The sequence below is a fragment of the Anastrepha ludens genome, chromosome 4 (genome assembly GCF_028408465.1).
Source record: "Anastrepha ludens isolate Willacy chromosome 4, idAnaLude1.1, whole genome shotgun sequence".
Taxonomy (NCBI): domain Eukaryota; kingdom Metazoa; phylum Arthropoda; class Insecta; order Diptera; family Tephritidae; genus Anastrepha; species Anastrepha ludens.
Window position 1 is genome coordinate 109952825 of NC_071500.1, and position 24629 is coordinate 109977453.

The following is a 24629-nucleotide window of genomic DNA, read 5'->3' on the forward strand; positions in this document are numbered from 1 at the left end:
GATGCCGCGGCCTAACATGCCATAGGGTGGCAGTGCGGTTGGAACTATTTTTGTTGCCTACCATCTATATCACATTTTTTATGTAGTAGGATGTTTTGCACTTTCCATATAAATAAATTACTTTTGAACCGCATAACACCGTCAGCTGAAAAAGTTAGAAAAAAGTTAGTGCCACTTTTTAGCAACTTCAAACTTGCGCGTTATTATCTTACACCTCATATCATATAATTAGTCATTTTTTAACTCTAATCAAACTCTAGCTCTACTCCTACTCCTTTTTTTAATATTTTCCTTACGTCAACTTGTTTACTACTAACTGCAATTTTGATTTTAATTTTATTCCTAATGTTTCTGTGATCTGGGATTTGAATATGTATGCTATTTTTAAGACTAATAATTTCGAAAATAGCTAATGGCTGTATATTTGACGTAAATAAAATAAATCAAATAAAAAATACTAAAATTTATTGAAATATTATCTTTTTAAATAGTTGGTTTAAACAGCTGACGCACGTTTCGTGTTTTGTTTCACTGTCAAACATCTTCAGTTTGGTTTATAATTTAACCATGAATCATCTTACAAACGAACAATGCTTGCAAATCATTGCAATTTATTATAAAAATGCGTGTTCTGTTAAGAAAGTTTAAGATCCACTTTTTTATCGAAAAATTGTGTTCAGCGACGAAGCTCATTTTTGGATCAATGGGTACGTAAATAAGCAGAATTGCCGATTTTGGAGTGAAGATCAGCCAGAAGAATTACAAGAGCTACCAATGTATCCAGAAAAGGTCACAGTTTGGTGCGGTTTATGGGCGGAGGTATCGTTGGACCTTACTTCTTCAAAGATGCTCCGAATCGTAACGTAACTGTGAATCGTGATCGCTACCATGAAATGATATCCAATATTTTTTTGCCCAAAATGCAAGAGCTTGACTTGCATGACATGTGGTTTCAGCAAGACGGTGCCACATGCCACACAGCACGCGTAACAATGGACTTGTTGAGAGGCGAGTTCGGTGAATATTTTATTTCACGTTCAGGACCTGCCAATTGGCCACCCAGATCGTGCGAAATAACGCCTGCAGATTATTTTTTGTAGGGCTATGTTAAAGCTCATGTCTATTCAGACAAGCCTGCTTCAATTAACGCATTGGAAGGCACCTTTAAAGCATTTATGTAAAGCAAGTATGCCAAAATTGAACTAAACGGATGGACCATTTGAAGCGCAGTCGCGGCCAACATTTGCATGAAATAATCTTCAAACATTAAATTACAATATATGGACTGTACTACCGATTTAAATAAAAATTTCATACATTTTTCTTGAATTTTATGTGTGTTTTTTTGAAAAACTTTTCTATAGCTCTTAGCTGTAGATCAGTCCTACAAAAAACTTCACAATTCTATACCGTGTATCTTTTTTGATACATAGAGTAGAATGGGGTAAGATAGGTATGGGGGCACAATAGGTAGGTGGGGTTTTCGTCGCACTGTTTTTGCAGAGGTCACTCGTCTTATGTGAATTGAATACGTGGTGGGGAACAACGTTCGGGACTGTCATTTCGGCCGTCACCATTGATTAGTTATCCTAGTTCTGGCGTCGTTTAGTTTTTTGTGAGCTTTTCTCCGACATAGCATTTTTTTTATTCTACGGTGCAGTGCATTTAATGTATGTAAATATTTGTCAGGTGAGTTTTATTTTACGTAGAAAATAATGCTGAACACGAATAATGTGTTAGTTTTTTGATATTATTGTTTTAAAAAAAAATATCGACACTAACATAAAACATGTGCTTGGGGGCACTATAGGTCAGCCGTCTGGGGGCATTATAGGTCACTACTTTTAATTGAATAAAATAAATGTTAATTGTTTTTGCAGCAAAATGGTGCGCAATTATGTACGAAAAACGCCGGAAACAAAGTGAAGAGGACGTAAAAAACGCAATCGCGGCAGTCCGAGATGGCGCTAGTGTTCGATCAGCCTCGTAAACAATTTAAAATTCCGTTCGAAACATCACGTGCTCGCGTGATGAATTAAAGAAAAATTCCTAACTTTTATAACATGTGCAGTGTTCATACTCTATAAATAAAGGTTAAAACGTTAATTTCCAAGCCATGTACATTGTTCTTTTCCCCTCACATATAGTGACCTATCGTGCCCCCCGATTTTGAAAATATCAAAAAAAAGTACCTTTGTCTTATTGAATGCTGCTTCCAAAATATTTAGCCAAACATAAGTCAGTATAACCAAAATGTTAGCAGATAAATAACCTTTCAAAATCTTGCTTATTTTTCAAAATCAATGCAAAAACACCGTAGCAAGAGCTCTCCAAAAAAAAAATGACCTATCTTACCCCATTCTACTCTACTGAATTATTATTAAAAATTAAACAAACCAATGTGTTTTTAACTAGATTTTGAGATAGTTATAAAATTAAGCTTTATTGACGCATTTTGTACAAATATTTTCCATATGTTTGTCTTTACAATAAGGTATTTTGCATTTGCTGCAATATAAAGAGGTCCATTTGTTTTTATTTTCTCCGGATCTATAACACATACAACATCTTGCTCGATTCTTTTTTTCCAAACTTTCCAGTTTAGCCTTTTTTGATGATCCAGCTTCGTTCTCGTCTGCACTGTTGACGACGCCTGTAAAGAAAATCGACGAAAGCATGCCATTTTGAGTACGTTGGGATTGTTTTTCAACATAAGGTTTAGCTAGTGAAATGGCAAGTTCATGAAGAAAACACTTGCGTTTTGTGTGCTTCCTTGTAGACTTCCAGTTTGGATCTATTTCATTATATATAATATATGAGTTTAATGCTGAGATGTCAATCATGTTGGAAAAAACTGCCATAGTCCAACGATTGCAAATGTATCTTCACTTCTTCTCTCTCGTCGACTAAGTACGTCATCAAAGCGTATAACTTTCAATACATATAAAAATGTTTTTTTGGTCATAATTGTGCGAAATATAGGTCGCCCATATGTATTATCGAATAAATCATGCAAAGCTTCATTTTTAGATCTATATTAGTATTCCAAAAAAACAATTTTTTATTTATGATATTTTGGTTTTTGAATATATGTATTAACGTACTTATATACACCAGCCAATATCAAAACAGCCAGAACAGCCAGAAGTAGATCTTCATCAATTTCTAAATGCTTATCTCCATGCAATTCTTTCCCATACTTATTCGAATTTTCAATTATTATTTTCGTAATCGATGTAGGGAAAAATAATAGCTTGGAATCTCGGATGTTTCCAACTCGGCTAGATGCGTTTATTGTTACTCCTAAAAGAAGTAAGTCAGTATGTAAATTGAAAAATCGACATATAAAAAAGCACAGTTAGTAACCTGGTCTCAAACTAATGACGTTTTCCGCCCTTGAACGACCGATGGTGTATGGCTCTGGATTCCATATGGTACCATCTTTTGCAGTATATAACGAATCAATATCAAAGTTGAGACCAATATTCTCAGAAATATCTGATAAACAACTTTCATTTGAGTCATTTTCAAACAATAGTCCTCCGCCTCAGTTTCTGAATTGGAAAAATTTCCATTTTCAGATTCATCGTTTGAACTGTTATCCAGAACTTCATTCACCAGCTCCTCTAAAGTTAAATATTGCGGACGCGACATTTTTGCACCAAACTTCACTAACAATCACTTATTCACAAAAAAACGTCCGAATAATGTCAAAACAAGGATGAAACTAAAACTATTCGCACGAAAAATCATTAAAAATTTCATATGCATCAAATATGATACAATGAGTAGAATTATGAAGTTTTTGTTTTTCTCGCGGCCTACTTGATTTTAAAATTTGAAACTCAGTTTAAAATGCTTATATCAACGAAACAAACAAAGTCATAAAAGTTGAGGTAAGTGTGGACGAATTTATTGGCTTCTAAAATATGAAATGCATCATTTTTGATACAAAGAACGATCTACGGTTAAAAAATCACTCTTTATAAATTTTAATTTAAAAGTTTTGAATTTTGATGAAGAGTTTTAGTATTTTTTTTTTGTATTTTGTGTGAAATTTATTTATGGATTTATGTGATTTTTGTTACATGAGTAAAAAAAGAGTATTGAGCATTCAAAAAAGCCAAAAAAAGTTAGTCAAAACTGTTCCAAGTGATGAGGTTTTATAATTTTGTCGCGGACTGTATGTATACACATAAGTAAATGTGAAAGAAAATTGAAAATGAAAATAGTTCATACAGTTCATTACACAATTTATATTTCTCATTAGACTCATGCATTTTTCGTTTCGAACACTCTCGTCTGATAAGCAAGCATACAATTTATTATATCCTAGGACTTCCGAAAAAATACTAAGATTTACTTGAGTTTGATCGATTTGAAGATATTTCCGAATATTCAGTTCCTTATAGGAACAGAATTACTTTTTTTTTGAAAATATTTGTTTTTTCCCCAAAAATTTACCTGAGATGATAAAAGTTTTCTGAAAATATATTTTCTTCCAAACGTTTACATTTACTTAGATGGTAAAATAGTATTTGAAAATATCTTTTCTTCCAAAAATTTACCTTAGATGATAAAAGACTTTTTGGAAAGACATTGTTTTTTCACAAATTTACCTTAGTATATAAAAACATTTTTTTAATATTTTTTTTCCACAATTAGATGATGAGAAATGTTTTGAAAATGTTTTCTCGTTTCCAAAAATTTACCTTAGATGATAAAAGATTTTTTTCCAAATATGTACCTTAGACGATAAAAGATGTTTGACAATATTATTTTCCCCCAAAAATTTACCTGAGATGATAAAAGATTTTTGAAAATAGTTGCTTTTTTCCAAAAAGTTACCTTAGACGATAAAAAATTTTAAGTCTAAATGATCTATTGTACATAAATAAGTTAAAAAAATATACGCAACGGAATCAAAATTATAAAATTTTCGGAAGTACATTAAAATCGGTGCAGCTTACATAAATCTTAATGACTTACCGAAATATTTTGGCCTAAGTTTTTTAAATATAAAAAAATTTTATAATTACAATGAAAAAACAGTTTCTATTTTTTTGAAATTTTTTTCGCTCATCTGTATACTGCAAATCTATTCAATGGGAAATCTGCACTGATGCCAGTAACTATTCCTTAACAGCTGAGAATGGCAAGCTGTGTTGGCATTTTTGTCCAGTAAGTTTTGGCAAGAGATCATTAATTGTTTAACGCCAGAACAAGGCTTCTAACTTGCGGAAATTTACTTTGAATAAAAAAGAAATTAATCTGCTCACAAAGTTTATTGAAGGAAGTGTTGAAGAAGGCACCGAAATGTCGATTCATCGTCGTTCTATACTTGTTGTGATTTATCTTTCGACTATGTGGATAATTTTACATAAAGAACGTGCCTATGAAATACAGATCGTGCAAGAATTGAAGCCAAATTACTATCGTTCGCATCACATATTTGCTGATTGAATTCATTATGATTTATTATTCAAATCTAGTGGAAAAAGTAGTCAAAACTTTTACTAATCGAACGGATCATGTAAATCGTAGAGACGGCGAAAATAAATTTATTCCAGCAGTATTTCTGTTTTCAGTATGATTTTAAGTCTTCAATCACTTAAAAAACAATCGATAGATAAATTAGCTTGCAACATTAAAGATACGAGGCATGGCAACTAGTTCTGTATAAACGCTGCCTTTGAAAAACGCAATAGTAATACGGCAGGCAATGGCAAACCTTCAAGTGTATTTCTGCCATGCAAAAGCTCCTCATAAAATGTCTCGGTATAAAACTGCAGGTCCTTCCATTTGTGCAAAAACATCGAGACGCTCAACCCAAATAGGAAGAGAATTCCATAAAATGTTCTACGCCTATTGAAAGAAGCTTTTCATTGATGCCTAGAAAAACTAAAATTTTTTATCTAACTTAACCAAAGAGATTATTAAGAGATCCCAAATATAGCACGAAATTTGTTAAAATCTGTTATAATCTGCTTAAGCTAATCGAGCTTTCCATAAAGCACTAAACTACTCAAATTTCTCTGTCCTTGCTCCAAACAGCAAATACATCTCTTCTCAAACCTTCTTGGCTTACATTAAATAAAATACATACACACACCTACATACATACATGAACTCATATTTTGGTCCTGTCCCACTTTAGGTACACACGCTCGCCTGTTTATCTACCTACATTTGCATTTGTTTTGCCATTCATTACAAAAATTTGCTGCAACTTTTGCTTTCAGCATTTTGATATCTGCTTTGCTTTACGACGGCGTCTTCCGCATTTTGTTTTCTTATAAAATGATTGATGACTATTCGATTCGTCATGGTTGCTGTGGCTGCTGGTGTAGTTTGGAGTGGGTAAAACTTTCGCTTAGATATCAAATGGTGGAGGGTGGATGAGAAATTTGTTTTCTTTTTTGATTGCTTCTTTTCTTTTGGAAAAGGGAGGAAAGTGGGGTGAACAACAATTTCGGCTTGAGTATGGCTTATGGAAGTTTTTTTTTGGTGCCAGTGATGATTATGCTGGTAATCGCAGAGAAAACCTGATGTAAGTGTTGTTATATGTTAATTATCGGCAATTGTGATTTATACAACAATTTACACAGATGAGTTTTTCCCAAAGTCACAGCTTAATTTTAGTTTCAGTTGTTAAAAGAATTATTACTCTTTTATTTCGTGAAGCGTAAAAGAATATAATTTGGCTTCAGTGGGAGAAAATATGTCGATATTGAGATCGCGTTTTTGTTATAGGCGAAGCATTCCGTAAGGGATAAGGCTTTAAGAAATAAAAAAAGAAATAAGGTGGGCAAAATGTATAAAATTTTATATTTTGAATTTTTGGCATATCTCTCAGTACGATGCGTAGTGTACCGAAAATCTTAAACCATTTCTTCTCGAAGCTGTGTTATTCAAGTGTATGGAGCATGATGAATATATATTTATTTAATATATTGTATGTATATTAAATTCTGCATGAAAGTACGAACATTTTTTTAATGTTTTTGAAAATTTAAAGTGTTCTCTAAAAATTATATAAGCATTAGTTAAGCAATCCTCTATGCCTAAAATTCTTACTGTACATATGTATATATTTTTTACTACATATGTATATTCTATCCCTATCAATAGGGGAATCTCAGTTTCCACTGGCAGTTATCATGATGTAAGATTGATGAGCGAAGAGAATACTGGCAGGTGAGAGCGTCGTCGTAATACTGCTGATCACTATTCAAAGGGGTAGCTACGGTGCACGGTTGATCTGCGAAGAGCGTCGCTGATTATAGCGGTGTTTTATCGCGGCAGCAAGAGTGCAGCCAGTGCAGCTACCTAGAGTAATCGCTGCGACTGTGGTAAGAGAGTGGAGTGTCCATGAGTGTGATGATGATGTGTGTAGATGATCATATTGAGTGTAATTATGCTGTTAGGTGCCGGCGTACATATATATATACATACTAGCGACTGTGGTTTGTGCTTTGTGACCTGCTGATGAGATTAAGTAGAGAGAGATTGAGTAAAGGTTCAGAACAAATGTGCTCCAACCTAATATACGAGTATGAAAAAAAATTAAACATCCTTCTATAGCCGCTCGCGCAGTCGTGCGTATTAAAAAAAAAATAATTAATGAATATACAGTGCGCTCGGGAAAACGTCAACTAATTAAAACCACGAGTGTTGACGTTTAACAAATTGTTGACGTTTATGAATGTAGAAACTTTTAATAAAAAAACATATTGATAGTGTGCTTTAAACGTTTTTATTGACTATAAACTTAAACTAAACATAAACAAATACAAAAAAAGAACAAAAAAGGCTTTCAGCCTAACTAAAACTAAAGGAACGCATTTCAAAAGAGATCACATTTCACATACATACTTATGCATCTAAAAAAAATCGGTTATTTTTGTTTCTTGTTTTTTCCTTTCCAATACTTGGAGGAGAGCTTTCTCTCGTAAACGTCTTAATACATTTAGGTCATTTTGCTCAACATTCTCGCATTGAGCCCAATCCAAAGCCCGGTTAAATGTTTCGACAGCTTCGTTTGGTTTTATTGTCTTTTTTAAAAGAAAATCTGTTACCTAAAATTAGAAAATCTTAGCTATTAAAAGCGATATTTTTCTGTAGCAGAACAAATATTAACCTGTGGCACGAAGGATTTGTGAAACCAATCGTAGAAAATAGCTGATGTCATCCATGAGGACTTGGAACTCTTGTACTCAGTTGGGCAGTTAAAATTTTTGAAAATGCGTGGATTTTTTGCCTTCCCAATCACCAACAATTTAAGCTTATGATTTCCGGAAGCATTAGCACAACATAAAAAAGTAACGCGTTGTTTTTCTGTCTTTACGCCTGGAGCAGTTTTTTCGGCACTTGATACGTAAGACTTTTCTGGCAAAATTTTCCAAAATAAGCCAGACTCATCAGCATTGTACAATTGATCATGGCAAAGACCCATTTCTTCAATTTTTTGTTTAAGTTTGATTTTAAATGGTTCGACCAGCAAAGGCTGTGAAGATAGCTTTTCTCCAGTTATTTTAAGCAGGCGAACTCCATATCTTTTTTTAAAACCTTGCAACCATCCATCACTTGCGTTAAAAGAACATTCCTTTTCTTTTATTTTTAGATGAATCTCTTTAGCCCTTTGTTTGAGCGCTAATGCATTAACCGGATAATGCTTTTCTCTCTGCTTTACAAACCATTGATACAGGCGCTTTTCCATTTTCGGCAACTCTGATGCTCTTAATGTCTTTCTTTTTCCCGGGCCGGAAACCGTATTATTGACACAGTCCAAAATTTTATTTTTTTTTCATTTTTATCTTGCTAATTGTTGATTTTGAGATACCATATTGTTTTGCTAAAGCTACCGCTCTTGCATCCTTTTGTTGTTTTCAACACATTTTGGTAATGTGGCACTTACGAGAACGAAAAATCAACTGAACATAAAAAAGACAACACATTGAGATGGAATTTTTTTTCTATTCTACATACATAAATATGTATGTACTTAAATATAAGGGGAATACCCGAATTCTGAACTAATTTCATGAAATAAATGTGTGTGTGTGATCAAAACTGTTTATTTTAACTGTTGCTTAACTCAAAATTTTGATCTATTTAAAGTTGACGTTTTAGAGATTTGTGGTTTGGTTGACGTTTTAGAGTAGACAATGTAAAAAATTAAGGGTTGACGTTTTGGGATGTTGACGTAAACTAGTGTTGACGTTTTCCCGAGTGCACTGTATATATAAAAAAAATGAAAATACATAGTAAAAACATCACAACAAAAAATCGTTGAAATATTTAACTGCTTTGAGCCGCCATTCTCGTTTATATTAGTTAAAGAAAAAAATATTTGATATACTTTTCTGATTTTTGTAATTTTGATTTATTCCTTGAACGCCTGAAAAGATATTCCTAAAGTATGCTTCTATATTCAAAGGCTCGTGGTCTTACCTCTTAATCAATTAAACCACAAAAACTCATTCAAGTCCCGCAACAGAGTCATTAAACGTACGCAAGGTTTCTATTTGAGAGACATAAATTTAGGCGCTTATGCTACTGCATGTGTTTAGTTATAAAATAAAAAATAAAAAAGAGTTTCTGTAATTCGCAATTCGCTTTACTGCTTAGCTTCATTGAACTAGAAATATCTAACAGGAGTTTTTATTAAATTTATGGGGAATACGAATTTCACAAAAAATTTAAATTATTATTTATCTACATAGCTAAATAAAGATAATAAAATATTTACAGGCGCATGACCATCATAAATTTTCCACGAAACACGAAATTAACAGCCAGTGAAAACTAAATAAGTGACCTTAATTTATTTGATTACCAAACAGCAAAAATTCGCTTGCTTCAAAAAAGGCAAAAAAAGCAAAAAAATTTGAATAATATTTGATTTATAAAAAAAATTGGAAATTATGCGAACATTTCGAAATTTTATTGTTTTGTAGTATTTATTTTTTTTTCTAATATTTTCATTCAGAAAATTTCGCACTCATCAGCCGAAAACAACAAACTAATATTGCCGCCATACAGCAAATATCTGAAAACTTCTCTAGCATTTTTTTTTTGTTGCAATTGTAGAATAAAGTCTATGTATTTTGTACAACCAAGCACCGTTCCGGCTCTAGCTGTATTTTATTCTCTCACTTAATTCTCTTTTTTCTTTTCAAATGAGTAGCTGCGTGTACATAAAAAATGTGGAGGGGAAAAATATAAAATAAAAAATCAAACAACAATAATAGCAACGCAAAATGCTTGCGTAAAAACCTTACAGCAATTTGACAAATATTAAAAAGTTTTAACAACATTTTTTCTGAGCAATTAACTGCCGCTTTCGCGTAGCTACAAATTAAAAACTTTGACATATGTAGTCTACAAACAAGTGCGCTGGTGGTGGCAGTGGAACCGAGAGGAAGTTCAAGTTGGTCAGGCGCAGCGAGTGAGTGAGTGATGTACAAATACTCGTATAACAGTAAAAAGTGAGTTTAAAAAGTCAGAAAGTTTGGCTGAAAAGTTTATGAAAAAAATAAAATAAAATAAAAAAATTCTACCATTAGAATAGAGGAACAGAGGTGGGTTTTTGGAAAGTCAGCTTCTAGTGCGAATGTATGAAAATATCAAAATCACAAACAAGCAAATAATCTTTTGTTACCGTTCACTAAAGTTTTTTAGTCAGATTGAAGAGATGTGGATTGCAACTTTACGCTCAATATGAGTAAGACCGCACGACGATTGAGTTAATGACAATCATTGAGTGTAAAATTTTGAAATGCGGAGTTCCAAACTTACACGCACGTTTGTACATACACATGTAGTAGTGTACCTACTAGTTATGCCAGTCCCGAGATCCTGATATTCAGGGAAAATGGGATCCGCATTCTGGAGTTATGGTTAGGATTACTGAATATTTACTAAATTTACGAAAATTATTTTTCGGGATCATTTCCGGCATTTCCGGATTATATTATACATATCCCAAAATTTCGGGATACAAAAAGTCGATAATTTTTTTTTTTTTTTTTTTTTTTTTTTTTTTGTTGGCGGTGAGGTTGGGTTAAAAATGCCTTCGCACCATATAGTAACCGTCGCTACTACGTGTGTGGTGATTCCACTAAAAATACCCCCCCTCTTCTCTTGGGGTTTTCCCTCCACCCCGGGACTGCTTCCGCATTGCTTCGAGGTAGAGGGCCAAGACGGCGTCCTAAGAAGGACACTTACTTACTCACCCTGCGTCCAGGGTCGCCTGTTTTGAGAAACCTATGCTCTTCAGCATGACTTTCCATTTCGCGCTTCTTTTTTCGGATAATATCCTCTACAAAATTTGAGACGGCATTCCATTTTTCTTCGTCTATCATCATTTTGTCGATAATTTCTTCAGGTGTAAATACACCAATAGCTCGTTGCAGACCTGTTCTCTCTACGTTCCACCTCTCGCATTTAAAGAAGGTGTGCTCCGCATCATCATACTCAGTATCTCCATATATGCAGTTTGGTTGGCTCACTTTACCCATTCGCCACAAATACTTGCGAAAGGACCCATGTCCGGACAAAAACTGTGTGAGGTAATAGTTAACCTCACCGTGCGTTCTTTCTACCCACTTTTTTAGATCGGGTATTAGTCTCGCTGTCCATCTACCATACCGTTCAGAGTTCCAACTTGCTTGCCAAAGTGTGAGCGTTTGGACTCTAATATCGGAGAAACGTAATACTGGGGTTCCTGTGTTTTTTGCCTCCCATCTCCGTTTGCGCTCTTGTGCTAGAATATCTATAGGGATGGTTCCGCTGATAACTAACACCGCTGCTTCAGATACTGTTCTATATGACGAAGCCACTCTGAGAGCGCAGGTGCGTTGCACAGATTGCAAAGTTTTCCGCCGGCATTGCACCCTTAGCGAATCTGCCCATATTTCGCATCCGTATAGTTAAGAGAATCGAGTTCGTCGTGTCCATTAAAAGTTTTCGCTTGTTCTGCGTTGGACCTCCAAGGTTTGCCATGAGCTTACTTAACATGCCACTTACTTTGGCAGCTCTTGTGGCAGCATGGTTTATATGCGCCCAGTAGGTTAGCCTTGTGTCTAATTGCACTCCTAGGTACTTGACCACTCTTTTTGTCGGTAAAGTGGCATCGAGTACTTGTATGTCTACTTCTAATGGGATACGTCTGTTCGTTAGAAGGATTAGCTCTGTTTTCTCTGTGGCCAGCTTTAATCCATGGTCTTCTAGCCATGTCTGAACTCGGATCATCACCTGATTTAACTTCCTTTTGGCTTCGTCAGTGTTCCGGGCGATTATTACAGCTGCAATGTCATCTGCGTATCCCACCAAATGCGCATCCTCGGGCATCTCTATTCGAAGGATTTCATCGTAGCTTATATTCCAAAGTTCAGGTCCGAGTATTGATCGATAATAGCAAGCCTGAAATGTATATGCATAGAAAATTAAAAATAAAGTCAATTCCAATGGGTGGGCAATATGATAATTAGACATCACCAACACAAAACTCAATACGAAAATTGAAGGCTGAACTTAAAATTTGAAAAAAGTTATAAGTAGATGAGCCAGACGAAGTCGACCGGTGATACACCCTTTACGGACGGGGCTCCTATTACTGTTAAAACAATAACAACAACAAAAAGCAACAATTCGCAAGTTGTGTGTTTACAAGCCAATTGGGCTATTTGGACAGCGAAGATTTCACTGTAAAAGTCATCACCAAAGAAATTATGTATATATTAAGTCTGTCAACTTGAACTACTGGAAGCCTATCTTAATAAGCTTTTGACCCGCAGTTGAATTCTATATTATTCCAAATGCATCTTTATTATACATGTTAGTGATATCCTCTATTTTACTTACCAAGATTCGTCAAATAAAAATCAAAAATATATTTCTAAAAATAGTAAAGTCATGTAAGTATTTGGTGGGAGATGTCTTCTCTCAAGCAGGCTGTTTCCCTTTAGGTTAAAAAAATTAGCATCGGGTATGATTGGCTAAGCTCAATCGAGTCCTGGAGCGTGGCTTACAAAGTATTGTTTGCAAAATCTGAACTCATCTTCATTAATCTTGTATAACACTCTCTTCAAAGCATATTTCTAGGTGTTGCCAAGTATCAGAGTTCACTAACTTTTTCCTTATTTTCTATACTCTCATTTCGTCTTTTTACTCTTCTAACCCTAACGTTCACAACTTGACTTTTATGTGACCTTGCAGCCATGAACTCATAGCACCTCATTTATAATATTTTGTTTTTCCTTTTATTGTTTTTTTCTCTTTATTATTCTTCCAAGTCAGCCAACTTAGAGCTCAAACTGCATTACAAATTTGTTTCCTCTCCCCATCGGCTTCACTTTCGTCTCTTACTTCCCGCTCACCTTACAAATTACAGTCTACGTGTTTTTGATTTCGCACTCTTTGTGCAGCAAAGCGTAAATGCATTTTATTTACAGTAGAAAAGGCCCATAAAAGTGCATAAAATGGCGCTGCAAAACAATATTGAAATACAATGCCAAGAAAGAATTGCTTCTCCATGAAAAATATCAACACACGCAATAAAAACGTCTAAACAAGTGAATGAGTGCAACAGTGCGAATAGTAAAACGTCTGGTCGTGGCTGTGAAAAGGCGAATATTAAACGAATTAAACATTTCTATGAGCGCTTAAAATTTGTGTTTCATGTGAAATTAATAGTACTTAAGTATATTTTTAGTAGTGCGCAGGCACAGGAAAAGTTTAATTTTTGCAAATTATTCCTTTTTGCTTCACAACAAATGTTTTTTTTTTTTTCAAATAAAAAATATCTTGAATATATGAAATTATTTTTGAAGGTTAAGGAAAAGTTTCCGTCTTTTCTTAGCCAAAGTTACGAATTATATGAGCAATTAAATCATTTATTTATTTATTGTCTTTGAATGGATACATTCTTATAGACTATATTAAGCTAATGTACAATAGTTTAGTAGTTACTAAGAAAATAACGATTTAAAATGATTGATTAAGATGACATACGGCCATGTAAAGTCAGCACCAGAAGAATTGAAAAACATATTTAAATCTGCACATGCCCTAGGTTGGTTCTCGAGAAGCCAATTTTAAAGGTTTCGTACTGTCGGAGCCTCATATTGGGTATATTAAATTGAATTTTACTTAAACGGGAAGGACAATCAATAGATCCAGAAATGATACGAATAATAAAGGAGCACGATAGAATAGATCGTCTGCTATCAAGTGGTTTTAAGTCAATCAATAAACATCGAGAGCGGTACGATGGTACAGGTTCAGAAAAGTTTAAAGATCGGAGCGCAAAACGAAGAAAGACTTTCTGAACTCTCTCAATCCGATTAGACGTACCTATTTGGTACGGTCTCCAAATAACAGCGGCATACTCTAATCTTGATCTAACAAAAGCACAATACAATGTTTTGAGAGTATGTGGGTTGGTAAATGCAGAACAATTGCGGCGTACGAATGCTAGCATCGCATATGATCGTCTTATGACGTGGTTAACATGGCTGGAGAAATTCAGCTTAGAGTCGAAAATAACGCCTAAGTCTTTAATTTCCTCAACGGATTGCAAGGGTAAGCCAGCAATACTATACGAAGTATGCAAATTATTGTTTGATTTAGCATATTTTACGTCAAAGCATTTGCTTATATTTAGTGACAAACGGTTTAAATAGCACCAGTTCCGCATATTGTGCAAGTCGGTTTGCAACTTTTCAGAGTCCTTAACATTCTTAATCACCGCAAATATTTTAAGATCATCAGCATACAACAAGTGTTCAGCAAAAGAAAAGCAAGAACCAATATCGTTAATAAAGAGTAAAAAGAGAAGGGGTCCTAAAATACTTCGCTGTGGAACACCAGAGGACGCAATAAATGCACGGGATGTCTTATTATCAACGGCTACAACGCAGTGCCTGTTGGACAAATATGATTTGATCCACGACAAAAACGTGGAGTGTATACCCAATGATGCAAGCTTCGACAAAAGTATTCGGTGCGATAGTTCGTCAAACGCTTTAGAGAATTTTGTATAAATTGTATCAACTTGAGATCTGTTCTGGAAGGCTGAAATGCAGTAATCATTGAAAATAGACAAATTAGGGATAGTGGAGCGACTTGCAACGAAACCATGCTGGTTGGTAGATATTAGGCCTTTGACAGCAAAATATAACTTTTCATTCACTGTTATCTCAAAAAGTTTTGAGACAGATGAAAGCTTCGAAATCGGTCTGTAGTTGCTAACATCGTTTTTATTTCCACTCTTAAATATAGGCGTAACGGAAGTAAATTTCCAGTCGTCAACAAAGATACCGGAGGACAACGATTTATTAAATATAATTGTAATTCGCGGCCGCCGTAGCCGAATGGGTTGGTGCGTGACTGCCATTCGGAATTCACCCAGCGAACGTCGGTTCGAATCTCGGTGAAACACCAAAATTAAGAAAAACATTTTTCTAATAGCGGTCGCCCCTCGGCAGGCCATGGGCAATGTATTTCTGCCATGAAAAAGCTCCTCACAAAAATATCTGGCGTTCGGAGTCGGCTTGAAACTGTAGGTCCCTTAAGAGGTGGAAAACTATTAGAGGCCAAACTAGAATCGAAGTCTAAGTCAGGTTCAAAATTAGAGCAAAAAAAGTCGGCAAATAAATTAACAGATTCTATGGCAGAATTTGCATATTTACCATTATAAAAAACATTGTTTGGAACCACTGAGCAAGACTTTTTTGATTTGATGAATTGCCAAAAGGCCTTCGAGTCCGAAATAATATTGTTTTCGAAATTCAAGATGTAATTTCTATATAAGAACTTGTTCAAACAGTTAAATTCTTTTAAATTGCATTGAAATTTTGAGTAGTGCATTGGGTCTCCAGACCTTTTATTCAGCTTAGAAAATTTGTTTTTTAGATTCTTTAGATGCCTAAGCCGTTTGGTATGCCAAGGTATCTTATATACTTTGTTATGATAAATAGGAATGTGCTTCAAACACAGCTCAGAAACCTTAGTCTTAAAAAAATGAAAACAAGAGGTAACATCATTGTCGTGGAAGACATTATCCCAGTCAATATTTAATAAAATTTCGTTAAAAATTGAGAAGTCGTTTGAGTTGTAGTTAAATTTGATTTTAGGCTCATCGGATACCTCAGAAAATTCATAAAATTCCAACTCAAGAGAAAGAGAAACATGATGTTTATTAGTTAAAGATATGGAAGCAATGCTTTCCGACAATGTGTAGTTGATGTCATTTGAAATAAGCACTAGATCTAGGATACTATTATACATGATATTATGTAAAGTATGTGCCATTGGAAGCTACACCTTTACTCCATTTTTCAGGCAGCATACGGATTACTCCGACAAGTTCGAGTTCTTTTGACTTAATCCAATAAGGGCTGACTGCATTGAACGGAACAGATGGTAATCCGAAGGTGCAATGTCAGCGGAATACGGCGGGTGGGGCAAGATTTCCCAATTCAGCCCCTCTAAATATTTCTGGAGCGATTTAGCAGCGTGTGACTTGGCGTTGTCATGCAGCAAAATCAGTTCGTTATGTCTACCGTCTCATTCCTCCCGCTTTTCATTGAGAGCTCGACTCAAACGCATTACTTTCAGTCGGTAACAATCGCCAGTGATGATTTCAGATGGTTTAAGAAGTTCATAATAGATGGCATCCTTCAGATGCCACCAGATGCACAACATAACCTGTGAAGCATGAATATTTTTTTTCGCTTTGGATGGACCTGTTTCACCTGGCAGGCTCCATTTTCCATTTTCGACGCTTAGGGTTATCGTAATAGATAAATTTTTCATCGCCAGTGCCAATGCGATGCAGAAAACCTTTTATTTCCTGCCGTTCAAGAAGCATCTCACACATCACCAAACGTCTCTCGATATCGCTCTCCTTCAATTGATGTGGCACCCAGTGGAACTTGCTTTCTGAACCATTCCCATCGCGTGCAAGCGTTTACCGACGGTAGATCTGTCATCCAGGATTCCGCATGTGTCTTCATCCAATAATTAGTTTTAGTTGAGTACCTTCGAATTTTTTCGGTGCCCTTTCGCGATCTTTATCACTCACGTCGAAGTTTGGAAGTTTATTTGATGAAGCGTGATTACCGTAAATATTGGTCAATATACGACACGTTTTCAGATGCACTTTTCTTGAAAAGGTAATAATGAAGCATGACTTCCCGCAAATGCTGTTCTTTCGAGAGTAAGTAAACACTTTTCACGTCAGATAAAAAATGATCTTTACGCTTCATACGAATGTCAACTACTGCGATCGAGGCCTCACATATACACCTTCAAAACACCAGTATATTACTAGAGTGAACTCAAAAATAGTATCAGCAGCAACTCCTCTTTCACGAGGGCGGAAACTTATTCCCCTACACATTTCTTTATATATTTTTGTTTGCTTAAATTCGAACCGGTTACAATACAAATCGAAAAAATATTCAAAGGGGTTTGAAAACTATTAAATTATTATCATTAAAAATAATTTGAACCGTTTAGTCGGTGTTTTTAGTTTTGGGGATTTATCAGATTATACCATACGGATTTTGAATTGCGAAATTTCTTCCCTTGAATTTATAACATTTATAAAGGGTGGTTAAGTTTTAACGGCCGGTGTTGCTTTTGAATAAAATAGAATTTTTCTAAAAAATTGTTGTTATTTCTCCTTGGTATGATAATACTGGTATGACTCAACTACGTATGGAACAAAATACCGCCCAAATAGCCGCCGCGGTCTCGACGGCACGACTCCATCCGATGGTCCAAATTTTCGATGACGCTGAGGCATAATTGAGGTTCTATGCCGTTAATGTGCCGAATTATCGCATCCTTTAGCTCTTGAATTGTTGCTGGGTTATCGACTTACACCTTTTCTTTCAAATAACCCCAAAGAAAGAAGTCCAACGGTGTCAAATCACATGATCTTGGCGGCCATTGGCATAGCCGCGACGTGAGATTATTCGGCCATCAAATTTTTCGCGCAAAAGAGCCATTGTTTCGTTAGCTGTGTGGCAAATGGCACCATACTGTTGAAACCACATATCGTCCACATCCATATCTTCCAATTCGAACCCTAAAAAGTTCGTTATCATCTCACGATAGCGAACACTATTCACAGTAACTGCCTGACCGGCCTCATTTTCGAAAAAATACGGCCCAATGATGCCGCCGGCCCATAAACCGCACCAAACAATTACTCTTTGTGGGTGCATTGGTTTTTCGGCAATCACTCTTGGATTATCATTCGCCAAAATGCGGCAATTCTGTTTATTGACAAGTCCACTGAGGTGAAAATGTGCCTCATCACTGAAGATGATTTTCTTCGAAAATTGGTCATTCACTGTTGCCATTTCCTGCCACCATTCTGACCATTGACGACGCTTGAAATGGTCAAGAGGCTTTCGTTCTTGAGTCAGTTGCATCTTGTAAGCGTGTAAATGCAAGTCTTTATGCATAATGTTCATCAACGACGAGCGTGAAAGGTGCAATTGTTGGGCACGACGACGACTTGAGGTGGACGGCTCTTCAACCACACTATCGCGAACAGCAGTATTATTTTCTGCAGTACGAGCTGTACGAGCATGCACTGGTGTTTTCACATCTCCTACAGATCCGGTTGCTCAAACTTTTGCACAATTTTTCCGATTGTACTCACATTTGGACGATTAAATTGACCGAAAAAATCACGAAGTGCGCTATATGCATTTTGGTTTGAACGCCCGTTTTCATAATAAGCTTGAATAACTTTAACGCGTTGCTCGATTTTGTATCTTTTCATGATTCAAATTGAGTTAGTCTGGAATTGAAAAGTTCCAAATCAAATTCGGAAAAAACTTGATGTTTAGGTGTGGTTTACATTCAACATCGGCCCTTAGAACTTAACCTTTATTTGAAATTTTTTTTTCTGGTTTTTAATTTTGGAAAAAAAAATCTGACTTGCACAATTGCCATTATAGGAAAACTATTTTAGTATGAACATTAAAACGGATTCTAGTTCTCGGATTTGCAATGTTTTCTTTATAATAATAAAATTTGTATTCAGTGTTTTTATTTTTTGGGATTTAACGAAACTTTCGAAAATTATTTGGAATTGTGGAACATTTTTTAATCATAGTTTTGTTTTTATACATTACTTATTTTATCTTTAAAAATCTATTTTATTTTAAATTATGAAAAAAAAAATTTCGAAAATTATTAGAAATTTTCACAGTATTTCATAAATAAAAAAATCTAAAACAATTTCATCATAAAAATTTAAAATTTCAAACATAATATATAAGAGGCAATATTATAAATATTCGCCACCAGTGAAGTTATAGCAAATCATAGTCAGCATCAGTGACAAATTGCCTGTAATAAACGTTTGTCAAAGCGGGAAGTTTCGTCTTATTTACTCGTAGTAATTATTAACTTGTTTTAATTTCGAAAAGTTACAATTTTGTAGAAATTTCCAAATAATTTTTTTTGATTTTCAAATACTTTTAAAATTAGTTTTTTCAGCTTTCGTATCTTAATTTTGTGAGCTCAAGGCCGGTTTAGCTATAAAACTATTGCTTCCATTTATTTGCCTGTCTATATTTTGACGACTTCTAATTGTCGTTTTCAGGAGCTCAACTCTTGGCTATTGAGAGGCCTTTTAAGATTACTTTGAGATTTTTAAAATTAATTGTTGTTGTCACAAGTCTTTCTAAAATCACGTCACTGCATTCTAACAAGGCACTCCCAGCAGTATTTAAAAATAAAAATTTTTTATAATTGACTTTCACAATTTTAAAGGCGAAAATAAAATTTTACATTTACAAGTTTTAAAAACCAAAATATATATTTGCAAATTTGCATGCTTTTTAAGCATTTCACTGCATTTGCGCTCACAATGTAGTCAACTCTAAATAGACCCACAGCATTCAGCATCTCCTCCTACGATTTCTCAAAGTCATTAAGCCACATTTAGAAGTGATCCAGACATTTTGTGATTGATACGCCATTGTTGACACTAATTTGCGATGACAAATCAAATTATATCCACAGCAGCAGCAACATATATGCATATGTATATGTGCGCCCGTATGTGCTTGTGTGTGCTTGGGTGTACATGAAAGGAGGCGACTGTTGAAGGAGTCAAAAGTAATGCTGTCGCTGCAATTTGCACCCAAGTTTAGAGTGAGCTTGTGGGCGATACATATACGCGCACATGCACATGTACATGCACATACATACGTATACGTGCGCTTTTATGTATTGTATCGACAGAAACAAAAATTTTGCCGCCAACAAATTGACAAAGATGCCACAGACGTGCGGAAAATGAGGAGTAGGAAGTGAAATTTATTGGTGAGAGCAGCTTTGGGGGAAGGTCAACGGTAAGGACACAGAGCAGTACTAGACATGACATTGCCAACTGACGCTTTATGCTACCCCATACGTTAATACATGCATATGTATGTGTGTAACACCCACTGCAAGCGGCACATCTCCACCTACATACATCAAATGTTGCGCATAATCACATGCAAACGTATGCGCCAAGCAATAACAACTAAAACGGAGAATTTTAGCAGCAAACGAGTTGACAACGAGCGATGAAAAACACCAAACGTCAGCTGAATTTGACAGCGAGCAGCAACAAAAAAGCGAGTGGCATAAGGAAAATCGTGAACGGCGCACGCATAAGCTCGTTTACACTCACCAACTGTCAGTGGGTGACAGGTGAAATGCACAGAATGCCACTGCTGGCTCTTGCACTTGTTCTTGTTGCTGTTGTTTTCAAGTCAAGTGTTTAGAAGCATAACATTAATTAAGTTTGTAACGACAAATGCCAACAATGTCAACTACAACCGAGCACCAAACTCAAAGCCAGCGGTTGGTTGGACAGATGAGGAGCCGGATGAAATGCCAGACTTTGTCACTTTTGGCTGACGGCAGGTGGTTGACTTGTCGACTTGTTAGTTGAAATACTCGTAGGGTAGTTTGTTTTTATGGATTGGTGTAGGTGTTAGCTTTAACAGTTAGGAGCTGCTGCAGCAGCTATGGAGTAGCTTGTCGCATGACAATGTTAATTTTATAAACTCTTCGTAGCACATCGGGAAGGAAGGAAGAGAGAGGGCCAGGGTGCACTTTATGAGCGATGATCAGTTGTTGAAAGCATTTTCAGTAACAAGACTTATTTGTATAACTTCTGATGTGTGTGCATATGTATGCATATATTTTGTTGGATATGCAACACTGCAGCCGTCAACGCTACTCGAAGCTCTTCGTTGACGAGTTACCTACACTTCTCCGCTTTTGTTTACATTTATTTGAATTCCGTTTGTGTGGCTTTGGTTGGTTTATTGCTTTTTCATGCTTAAAACCAGATGCTAATGAATCTGGCGGTTGCGACTGTGACATTAAGCCGACTTCACTCGGTGGTGTCGAGCTAAACACCGAAGTTGAAAATTGAGAAACGAAGGCATCTACTGAGTGTTAGAACCAATAATTTCCTCAGCCAGTGGGATTGAAGCACGCGATTTTGTGTATGGAATGAATGCAAGAAGTGACAGAAATAGCTCCATGTTTTTTTAGCAAGAGAAACTTAAAGAGCTGGCACAATGGCGGCCTGTTCTGGTGGCCTTACTTGCTTTGTTATGCTTTCCTATACTTTGAAAACGTCTGCGGCCCAATAGAAACTTCGAAAAGGAAAAAATAAAGCGTCGAATGAAATTGAAACGTCAAAGGCTGACAAGACATGGCCAAATATAACGTTGAGCTATTCGAAACATCAACAATTTCACTTGGGAAGTGTAATTTTTAGGCATGGAGGTGCAGCAGACGACATACAAAGCAGAATCGTAAAAACTTGTAGCACGTTTGCTCGGCTGAACAAGACATGAAATTATCCATTGAATTTCACACAACTAAATCTGCGTATTTTCAACTCAGATTTAAAATCGGTTCTTTTGTATGGCTGGGAGATCTGGCTCATAACAGACTTGCTCGCAAATAAGCTGCAAGTTTTTGTCAACAAATATTTAAGACATTTATTGCGTATTTGGTGACCCAGAACAATCAACAACAGAGAGCTTTGGACGATTTGTAAGCTGTTACCCCTTCAGACTGAAATAAAGCAGAGAAAGTGGAGGTGGATTGGTCATACTCTTCGAAAGGATCTCACAGAACCAGGTATGTACTCGATTGGAACTCGCAAGGGCGTAGAAAAGACGACCCCTTAGCACTTAAAGCAGAGCTTTCGAAAAAGAACTTAAGGCTGCAAGGTAATCATCCAAACAATTTAAAGCCATCACGAAGGATCGTGACCGTTGGAAGCGTTTTGAAGAGACACATCAGGGAGGACAGGAATTAAGAGATTCGCAACTGTAAAACGCTTCAAGTGAGTGAAGCTAAAATTCGGTCAACTTTCATATTTTTTGACAGTTGTCGTAGCAAAGCAAGCATGCATTGAGCAGGTCTTTTGGAGCTGGGGATGTAGAAGGCGAGCGCATTTGATGGACTAATCCTATTCTAAAGCGCAATCAAAAGCCAAATGGAGTGAGAAACTAAATTTAGCTAGAACAGCCAACAATAGATATTAGAAGGATGCCTAATACTTATAGTGTAGAGCTTAAGGTCGGACTGGGTCCTACGCCAGATACCGATACACTCAGAAATTTAGCTCAAAAACTCCAAGAATTTAAGATCAGGGAAAAAGCGAAATTTAACTTGAAAACTCAACTAGCAATAATCGCACCTCGGTAGAACCTCATTGCCTGCGATATCCCCTCTTCGCAAAGCGGTCGCCGTAGCCAAATGGGTTAGTGCGTGACTAACATTCGGAAGGGCGTAGGTTCGAGTCTCCTTGCATAAAACACCAGTTTATATAAAAAGTGGTCTAATCGTAGTGGCCCATTTGCAGGCAATGGCAAATCTCCGAGTGTATTTCTGTCACGGAAGAGCTTCTCATCAAAACCATTTATCGTTCGGAGTCGGCTTGAAACTGTATGTCCCTCCATTTGTGAAATAACATCAAGATGAACACTACCGAAGGGCGGTGAAGCTCGGCCAAACACCTTACTCGCCAATTATTTATTTTTTAATTTTTATTTTGTAAACAGTAATATAATATAGGTGGCAACCCTTTTTAAAAGTAGGTCAGGCTAGGTCGGAGCCGCGCAGAGACCTTGGATCCATAGCGATATCAGCTCAGAGTCCTATTTAGCGAAAATATGCATCAGGTGCGCGTACTGTTCGTGAATTTTAGGAGTCGCTCGAGTTCCAGTTCAGGGATAGATTCTAGCCTTTCAAAGCTGTATGCACCCAGGTAGCATAGTCTAGTTTTCGAGAGCGCCGGACAGTAGCATAGGAGACGCTCCAAGACTTCTCTTGTATCCGGCTCGGCGACATTTCCTGCAAACGTCGTTAATGATTAAATTTAGCTTGTAAGCGCGTGGGTCAACTAGGCAGTGTCCTGTTAGTATACCAACTAAAGTTCTTCTATCGATCTTTAGCTATTCTATCCACTGCCACTTTCAAATAATTTTAATGTATGTATTTGGCAACCCCATAAGAACATTTTTATTGATATCATTTCTCTAAAGAAAGTAAATCAGCATCAGAATACCAAAGTGCAACTGACTATTTACCAGCACCAATTACTCTTTTAAATAATCAAAGGTTCATACTTGCACAGATATACATGCATATATCTCTATAGAAATATTCATTTGATACATTGACATGCTCTTTCTTTCAATCTTATCACATCACAACTCCGCCTAATAAAGTAGGTACATTAAATTCATAACCCTTTGCAAGCCTCGGGAATTCTTTCATCGCACTTTGTAAAGCATAGTTTATTTGAGAAGTTGTGCTTGTTTAGCTTCTTAATTTGTACAACTCAATGTCTATTTGGCTTTTTGTCTTGACTTAGTTAAGACGTTGCAATTGCATTTTCTGTCTTGCTGCCAAGCATTTATTCTGCCTTCCAACACACGCAACTCTACTGCTTGCTTTTTGGCGCTTAAGCATGCAGATACCGTAATAATTTACTTGGTGGTAGATGCTCGCTTTGTGTGCCGGGAAATGAAATAAGGCCAGGTACAAGTTGATGAAGAAGGTGAGGAGGTAAAGCAAATGCAGTGCAAAAGTGTGTAAGTAGGCAGATAAGGCAGCTAAAGTAACAACTTAGGAATGTTTGATTTATACAAAGATAGCAAGCAACTCCCTAATTTTAGAGTTTTTAATTATGCTGATTGGTTGGATTTGAGAACGGAAGGAAAGTAGAGTTTGCTTTATTAAAGCTTTATTTTCTTTAAAGGAGTTCACAGTTTATTCATGCATTTTTTTTAGTAATACTATACAACAACAAAAATAACAGTTTATGGTGGACTCGTTTCTTAGGGAAGGTCAGATTTCATCCTTTCCTAGGATGATTCGGCATATGAAGGAACAAAGTTCGAATGTACAGTCTGTTACATAAGAGCGTGGACACTGTTACACGTAGATAAGAAATCAGAGCGTCCTGTTTCTCTTTCTATGACATAGAGGGCACCTCAGCCCTTCATGCTTTTTGTAAAAAGTTAGCTGTCTATCAAATTTAGTCTTAAATTGAGTAGTTTTTCGAAATGAAT

The 24629-nt window shown here is 36.0% G+C and overlaps 1 non-coding gene across 1 annotated transcript; it reads right to left on the minus strand.

The window, feature by feature from the left end:
* Positions 1–22670: 22670 nt before the first annotated feature.
* LOC128862642 (U4 spliceosomal RNA) lies at positions 22671–22795 on the minus strand. The gene has a single exon (XR_008454524.1). It is a non-coding gene; the product is annotated as a U4 spliceosomal RNA (small nuclear RNA).
* Positions 22796–24629: the final 1834 nt, after the last annotated feature.